The sequence below is a fragment of the Fukomys damarensis genome, unplaced genomic scaffold, assembly GCF_012274545.1.
Source record: "Fukomys damarensis isolate Sample0158 unplaced genomic scaffold, DMR_v1.0_HiC HiC_scaffold_22, whole genome shotgun sequence".
In the NCBI taxonomy this organism is placed as follows: domain Eukaryota; kingdom Metazoa; phylum Chordata; class Mammalia; order Rodentia; family Bathyergidae; genus Fukomys; species Fukomys damarensis.
This window is the reverse complement of record NW_022900934.1, coordinates 21,701,036-21,709,196: the sequence shown is the minus strand read 5'-3', so window position 1 is coordinate 21,709,196 and position 8,161 is coordinate 21,701,036.

Genomic DNA, 8,161 nt, shown 5'->3' with positions numbered 1-8,161 from the left:
TTTGACTAAATCCTTTGGTCTCCAGGGTGCACACAGACCCTCTGGACTCTTCTTCATCGGACTCTGTGGGTGGCCATTGTGAACCAATCTTGTAAATTCCTAGATTTTTGTATGTATTGTGTTATATTTGTTTTTCTAGTAAATATTGACTGATACAGCCTCTTTATGTTTTACCTTTACTTTTATTACTGAGTTAAGTGGGGCTTCTGTATTGCTGAGAGTCCCGTGGATATTGTAAGCTATCTAAAAGGAAGAGCTTAAAGTCTTCCCTGGCTCCTCATTGATCTTGGGATAAAATTCTAGAGTCCTCAGCATGGCTCAAAGGTTCAGTCTGAGTTTCCTGGCCGGAATCCTCACCCCTTTTCTCTCTGGCATCTCCTCAAGCCTTTTGCTCTGGGTACATTGAACAAAGGCCAATTCCCGGAGCTCGGCACCCAGGCCAGGCTGGACCAGGTAACCAGGTGAAGCAAGACTGCATGCCCCTCTTCTTGGGCACTCACCATTTGTCTCTCTCCTCCACCGAGGCTTCCCTGTCCTGAGCTCTATGCGCTGTGTTCAGAGTCCCAACACCCTTCCCTCCCAATCTTTTCCAGGGAGCTCTTTTTTTTTGTTTCCACAGTCAAGATTATATCCTGCATGCTGTTTGTATCCTGACGGCTCAGCTGTTCCTCCGTTTGTTGTACCATACAGTGTTTCCAGAGCTTTTTATAAAAGTACAATTAGTTGATCACTAATAGTGCATTTGAGCAGATATAAAATAATTTACATTTCCCCAATAGTTGGTTACTTTGGTTGTTTCCATTTTTTATTATAAGCAAGGCCACATTACATCTCTTTGTACATAAATCTTTTGTCAATTTGAGATTATTTCCTTCTGATGGAGTGCCGTAAGTGTAATTACGGGGTCAAAGGCTGTAGTAATTTACATCCCTGTCATCCGTATTGTCTGTTTCATCACACCCTAGCCAGCATGGGGTATTCTCATTAAAATTTCCTCCCTCGCTCTGTGACGGGCAAACAGTGTTATCTCACTGTTGTTTTAATTTACTTTTAAAAAAATAATTAGATATTGGAAAATAGGTCCAACCTATGAGCCATAAAAAATTAATCTTCTGTTAATTGAGTGTTCCTACCCCTTCACTTTTATCCAGCAGTGATTTGAATTTTTAAAACTCAATTTGTATGGATTCTTAAACACCAAGAATATTAACCCTCTGCATGACCTCCTCCAAGTCATTTTCAATTTTCATACAGTTAAATCTAAAATTTTAAATCTATTTTCTTTTCTTTGTGGTTGCTTCCACTACTTTTAAGCTTAGCTGTGTCACCCAGAGTTTTGGGTGAGTATTTCCTTCTACTTTACCCAGGTGTGATTTTTAATTTAAATCTTTAATCCCTCCAAACCTGATGCTGATGTATGACATGAAGAAGGAAGTGGATTTGCTTTGCCAAACAGTGTAGCAATAATCCCAGCACCTCTGATGGACTAATCCCTTCTTTCCTCACTGTTTCAGGGTGTCCTCTTTTTAACTGTGCGGAGTCCAGTGATATTTTTCTCATGCTGTGTGTGGTGGGCTCCAGCTCCTCTCCCTACTCTCTGTTCCTCTGTCTGAGTTAACGAGGCCCACTGTGCTCCGGTGCTCGCATTATGCTGTCAATCGCACAGCTCCTGCCTCGGTCTGGAACTCCTGGGTGGCTCCTGAGAGTCCCTAGCACAGGTAAGAACTGCGCAGGCTGTTGTCTGCAGAGGAGCCCAGAGAATGCAAAGCCACAGCTTCTCTGGGCAAGATCTTGGTCTCGACAAAGAAAAGGTGCTGTAGTCCACAGAGCTTGCAGATTTGGAGTCAAAGTGAAAGGAGGAGGCAAAGAGTGCATTCTGAGACAATAGGCTGAAAAGAATTCACGATGATATCAGAGCTTGAGTACAATAAAGGGGCCAAGAAGGACATTTGAGGATTAGACTGGAACTTTGGTACCGCCTGGACACTCCAGAAAAGCCTCGGGCCTCAGCTTCTGAGTGAATCCAAGGAGGAATAGGGTGGTGTTCCAGACACCCTATTTGGGGGGAACTCAGAGCAGAAGCCTTAAGCCTAACCATGTATCTTCAACAAAGAGAACAAAGGTAGGATGCCCTGGCATGGCCTGGGAGACTAGTGGGCATCTGAGTGCCCCCCTAGGATTGGATGGGGCTGAGAGTGAGTGGGCTTGAGTCCAGGGAGGTCAGGGAAGTGAGGATGTAGAAGTTGGGATTCAGTGACTGTGGTTGCCAGTACATGAATTTGGGACCAGAGAGGCCAGGCTGCCTGGCACAGCTGATCATCATATTTATTATGTCTGTGACAATAGGGCTGTCCTGCCCATCACACGTGAGTCACCTTTCCCTGAGTCCTGGGTCATGGACCTGCACCTTGACACTGCAGTCCCGTGGGTGTGGTCTGGGGTGTATTTTGATGCCCGGGTATGCTGGTCAGACCTCGAGCTAGGCAGCCACCTGGTGAGTGTCTTCTCCAGATGGTCCACCAACTCTGGTTTTGTCTTTTCTTTTACTTCTGACTTTGACCTTGGCTTCCCTGGCGGGATATGGCAGGACTGGAATGCTGAGTCTGAGGTGAGGAGAGAAGAGCTGGTGTCCTCTGTCTTCTAGGCCTTCCACAGCCTTGGAGGGCTCTCCATGGGGTCTCATAGTGTTGCTCTGTTTTTCTGTGAAATGGGCTTATCATCCATGTGTATCTCATGGTGTTGGTGATGATCACTGGAGACAATGGCTAAGACCCCACTATGTAGACGGTGATGATCTGTGCCCTTGCTGGGACAGGTTGACCTCCTTCCCATATCCATCAGTCTTGTGTGACAAGGATGCCAGCCGTATATCCCCCTTCTCCAAATCACCCAGTCCCTCCTCCCCTCTGCCATGACAAAGTTGGCACACACCAATATCTTTCTTTGTATCACTGATCACAAACTCTTCCTGAGTAAAAAAATTTTGAGCTTCCATCTCAGGCATTTTATTTCGTATCAGGAAATATTTATTCAGCAGCCCCCAGTTGGCTGCTCCAAGCCAGGGATCATTACAACACGAACAAGGTGGGGTCCTGGCCATGGGAAGATGAAATTCCTGCCAAAGTGAGACAGTTAACTCACAAAGGTCATGTGCAGATTCCCTGAAAGGAAATAAAGTGGGCACAGGCTAATGGGCAAAGGGCTGCGCATGGAATTCCGTCACGAGAGTGTGGATGTCTGTGGCTACCTGGCACAGAGCTCCTGGGCCCACATGCCTCGTTCCTTCTGAGGGTTCCTTTAGCTAATTACCCCTGCTCTGCAATGACTCACATCCCACAGGTACCTTTCTCAGTGAAGATTAATATGTAAATATTGTTCTTTTATTAAAAACAAAACCAAATTAAAATGACCTCCCCCTTTATTTTATCCTCCTGCGTTCACAGGTAGACCCTGGATCACTCTTGCTCCTGGCTCACTCCTCCTCTCCCATCCCCCAAGGAGCCAGCAAAGGGCCTCAGAGGCCAAGTTCAGGATCTGCAGACACCTCCCCTGAAATCGCTGTGTGGCCACTCTCTCTTCCTTGGGCTCCTGGGAATTCTCTTCGTAATTTCTCCCTCTGGCCCTTTCTTCCCAACCTCTCCTTCCTGTATCCAGTCCCTGACCTGCTGGTGTTCACCTAGGTTCAGCCTCTGTCATCTGCCTATCCCTCTGCCCTCTATTCCTTTAATGTAACCTCTTCCCTGAGCAGCCTCAGTACCCTTCCAACCCAGCCTGAGCTTGAAGCCTCCCCAGGCTCCATCTCCAGTGTGAGTTCTCCTCTGGGTTCCAGAACCCTGAAGGCCTAAAGGCACCTGCTCTTGCTCAGCACACTAAACAGATGACTCTCACCTTGGTCTCAAACCTGCTCCTAACCCACATCACCTGGAGAGACGCCACTGACCACGGGAGGCCAGGGCTTTTTCTCCACGGTTCACTTGCCCACACACTGCCGTTCAATGTCCTGCCCACCTCTGCCGATGTGACCTCCTCACAGCCTTGCATCCTTCCAGTTCTTTTCCACCATCTTTTGCCACCATCAATGTCCCAGGCCCGGCTGCCACTCATTTGGTGTGGATGACAGATGGGAAATTTACCCCCTGTGGGTCTCCCTCCTGTCCCCGATACCATCCTTTCCTCATCAGAAGCGGAGAGATGATTTCTACGTGCGAATCCGAACGTGTCACCCTGCCGGTGCCTCCTCACTGTTCCTGGAATAAAGCCTTGCAGCCGCCTGACCTCTCCTCTCTCCACCTCTGTCCTCCTCAGTCCTGGACACCTTTCCTCAGAGCGTGTCCTGCGGCTCCGCTGCTCGGCTTTTGCCTCTGTCTGCCCCTCTGCCTGGAGCACTTTCGGATCTCTTGATGTGGCTGATTCCTTTATCTTTCAGGTCTCTGGGAAGCCTTAGCAGATCCCCTCAGTCCTGACTCCGAGGGCCTCACTGATCTCAGCATCATGCCCTTCTTCTGTCAGGGCTCATATTCACGTGATCCGTTTCCCCGTTTGAGCCCTGTGTGTAGGCACAGATGTGCCTGTGTGGTTCACAGTCTCCCCATCAACTAACCACACGCAGGAGGTGCTCAAAAGGTGTTTGTTGAATTGAGTTGAAAACTTCCCCTTGACTACACATCACTCTCTAGCTCCCAGACAATCCTTCTCTAAACTTTTTTAATTATCTAAACTGAATCATCTAAACTTGAGTAAAAGGGCTTTCTTCACTAACTGACTATCATCCTCAGGCACTGTAGTCGGGGTCCTGCTCCGTCACACCTCTGAAACTGCTCTTGCTGTGGGCTCCCATAATCTCCTAATTACCACTTTCAGTGGGTGTTTTTCCATCCCTGTCTTATTGGAATTCTCTGCAGGGTTTGATATTGTTGATCACTCTCGCCTTCTTGAAGCACTTGGCTCTCCTGGTTTCCATGACAACACCCTCTCCTTGTTTTTAAGCCATCTCTATGACGACTTTTCCCTCTCAGTTTCATTAATCAGAGCTTCTGACTCAACCACCCTTGAAATGTTAGGGTCCTGAAGACTTGACAGGGTACAGATGTCAATTCTCTCCAAATTACTGTACAAATTGAATGCCTCCCTAATCAAAATCCCACCAGGTTTTTTTTTTTTTTTAAATGGAACTTAATACATGGATCCTAAAAGCCATCTGGTAGGAGAAGTGGGCAAAAATAGCCAAGAGAAGTTTGAGAAAGGAAAACAAGTGATGGGAACACAGTAGAGGAAAAGATCTAGATTTGCCCTACTAGGTAGCAAAACCAAGCAACAGCGAGTAAATAGCATGACACAGGCACAGAGACAGATGCAGGAGTGACCTACAGAACTGGGGGTCTCTGGCTCTGACCCAGTTCTGGAGGGAACTTGCCAGATACTAGGTAGGGCATTTCAGATGATGAACATTTGTTACCAGGAGCTTGAAGATGCCCATTCCTTTGCTCTAAGTTTCTTTGAAGGAGGCCCACATAGGCAGCCTCCCTCATGCTGGACTATTTTCTTTCCTTTCCTGAGCCTATACTGTGAGCTCCGTGGATGGGCCAAAATATTTTGCATCCTAATTTACATTTATTTTATCATGAGTAAGTTCAGCATTTGCAACTGAATTTGCCTTTTGAACCTCATCTTTCATAAATGGACTTTTAATGCTTTTTATTGCCCCAACATTTTGTTGTGAAAACTCTTACCATCTTTATGAATATTTTATTTAGGAGAATTTTCAACACACATAAGCTTTACATTTCCTATAGTCAATTATATCTGTATTTTCCACTACAATTCTCTCTGTGGCTGTGGTTTGCAATGGCCTCCATCAGCTGCAGTTTGGATAATGAATCATTTCCATTTCTTATGGAGTTATTAGTGTGATTTCTTTCTTTCTTTCATGCTGGACTATTTTTTTCTTTCTTCTTTTTCTGCACTTAAATCACCTGCCATTGGTTTAGATAGTTGGTATAAAAGGAAATAAAAATTACTTTATATTTTTCAAATAGATAATTTTCCAGCCCTGTTTAGTAACAAATCTTTCCATTCCCATTAATCTGTAGTACCGCTGCTCTCATAAATCACAGTGTTATATACTCTAGACCAGTGATGGCGAACCTTTTATAGCTTTCAATGATAGAAACAGAGCTGGGTGTGGTGGCGCACGCCTGTAATCCCAGCACTCGGGAGGCTGAGGCAGGAGGATCGCTGTGAGTTCGAGACCAGCCTGGGCTACACAGTGAGTTCCAGGTCAGTCTCAACTACATACTGAGACCCTGTATCAAAAACAAAAACAAAAACAAAAAAACAAAAACCCCACAAAAAACAAAAGACAAAAATCAATGATGCAAAGAGGCTGCTGCAGCATAAACGCTATAGGTTTGCCACCACTGCTCTAGATTCTGTGTGTGGGATTGCTTTCTACTCTGTTTCATTGAGATGCCACCTCCCCAGCTTGCTGTCTCTTTCTACAAGAAAAATAAAGTTATTTTATTTTATATCATGCTGCAATATCTGTTAAGATATAGAATTTCATATCAGATCAGTTGCTCAAGTGTCTGACTCCCAACCTAATTTCTGACTTGATATCTCACCTACAACACCACTTTTTTACTCGTATACACATTTTAAAATTTCTTTTCCCTGCAAGTCAAATAGCACCATTGTGCTCCATAAGGGCAGGCCAGTGGTAGGCCCAGCCCTGAAATCTGGAGGCAGGGCAGGCACGGTGGGTTTGAGCCCCATCTCTACGTCCCCACACCACCTGTAAATGGGGCTGTGGAAACTACATGAGGTGTATCAATACCGTTTTATTCTTCACTCAACAAATGTGCGCTGGGTGCCAGGAAGAGAAAAGTGGGCGGGGCGGGGATGGTCGCTGACAAAAGGGCCTCCGAAGAGCTCAGTCTGTTGGGAGAGTCCTCTACAACAGAGGACAAAGAATGATCGCAAGGGCTTGGAGGAAACAAAGGAAGGGCGCGTGCCGAGAGCGGAAGTGGGGTGGGAGCCACGCCCTAGGCAGGTGGCTGGGGAGGGGACAGCCAACAGTTTGAGTAGTGGGTGTAGGAGAGGGCTTTCCAGGTATGAGGAAGACAGGAGTCCAAGCTCTGTGGTAGCAATGAATGTGGGCCCTGGAGGAATGAAAAGACTTTGCTCCTGGAAGACAGGAGGCTGGAACATCCAAGGGGGTGGACGGGACAGATCAAGTGGGCCTCACAGATCTTGAGGAAGGGATGGGTCCTTCCTCCAAGGGCACTGGAGGTCACTGAAGCTGGTGATGTAAGGGAAAATGACACAGTCTTACATCTTATGGAGTCTGCTTTTCCTTCTGTGTGATGAGTGGAGAGGCAGGGAGGAAGCAAGAAAGACCTGAAGCCATTGCTGGAAGGAAAAAGAAGGTGGGGGATTTGAGGGGAGGAGGGCAAGGCCAGCCCAGAAAAGGAGACAGAAATGACAAGATTCGTTAGATTGTATAGGAGGGGTAGGGCTGAGGAGTCTGGGCGATGGAAAGATCTGATTTGGGAAACTGGGAAGAATATTGGGCCATGTACACAATATACGGGGAGCGGGTTTTAGGGAACAGAGGGAACATTCTGTTAACATGGCAGGAAGAGCTGGCATAACGCAGCAGCTGTGTGGTCTTGAGAGGGCAGGGCTGCAGCATGCAGGGTGACAGTTCAGAGAAAGAGGGAAAGTTACCCTGCTACGAGCCTGGAAAGGACTCCGCATTTAGATGGTGGTACAGAAGGATGAGGAGGAGCAGCCATCGAGGAGGGAGGCTAATTGGGAGATGTGGTCACTTATGGTGGTGTTGTGGGAGCCAAAGACAGCCAGTCTCATGACAGAGAGGAGGCTGTGTCACATGCTGTCGTGTGGCCGAGTGGATTAAGGACAGAAAGTAGGGGAGCCAGTCTGTGGTTGCTATGAAGAGCTGAGCCCTCATTAAAAATGGGTGCTTCTAACCATCCCCCTATGCCAAGCTCCCTGTACCCAGCCACGACCCTGACACGGTGGCATCTCCAACCCTTCCGTTCCAGCCAGCCAACATCTCTCTCTCTAATCTCATGCCTCAGAGTTGTCTCGAAGTCTTTTTGATATTAAAAAAAAAGTCTGAACCTGCACTTCGGACACTTGA